Source organism: Lathyrus oleraceus, chromosome 7 (genome assembly GCF_024323335.1).
Source record: "Lathyrus oleraceus cultivar Zhongwan6 chromosome 7, CAAS_Psat_ZW6_1.0, whole genome shotgun sequence".
NCBI classification, from domain to species: Eukaryota; Viridiplantae; Streptophyta; class Magnoliopsida; order Fabales; family Fabaceae; genus Lathyrus; species Lathyrus oleraceus.
Window position 1 is genome coordinate 531,256,436 of NC_066585.1, and position 589 is coordinate 531,257,024.

The 589-nt window shown below is 27.3% G+C and overlaps 1 long non-coding RNA gene across 1 annotated transcript; it reads right to left on the reverse strand.

Moving 5' to 3' along the window:
- On the reverse strand, positions 1-589 carry LOC127105051 (uncharacterized). The gene is made up of 2 exons (XR_007794893.1): positions 422-589; positions 1-279 (listed from the first exon to the last, which is right to left on the reverse strand). It is a non-coding gene; the product is annotated as an uncharacterized LOC127105051 (long non-coding RNA).

Below are 589 nucleotides of genomic sequence, written 5' to 3' on the forward strand. Positions count from 1 at the left end.
TTATTTTAATTTGAAATTACCAATTTATTTTTCAACTTATTTTTGTTGTTGAAATCATATCAATTGTAATGTGTGTAGATATACTTCTACAAACACACTAAAAATACAATTATAAAAGATGAAGCTATTTATGGCAGCAACAATAGTCTTGTCTACACTCGCCGTGTAGGCGATGCATTACACAAACAAGTAAACACGCATCATTATTACATTTTTTCGGTCCTTTATACACACAATACTTTTCTTCAAATTTAATAGGAGGATAATTCAGTTCTTCTCCTATAAAAAGAAAATATTATCAGTAGAATTTTTCTCTGAATTAAAAGAAAACATGACATAAAAGTAAAACAAAACATGGTTTCTAAATATGTAAAAAAAAAAAAAGGAAATTCATTTCAAAAGATTATACAAATAGTGTCACCTGATGCCAAGATTACAACAATGCATAGAATTGCAAAGCTACAATGGAGAATGTTCATGTTAGTAGCCATCTATTTCTATCGTGATACTTCTTTTAAACTCAAATAACATGACAATGGTGATATATAAACAATCAAAATCTTACAATATGCTCCTATTTAAGATGACA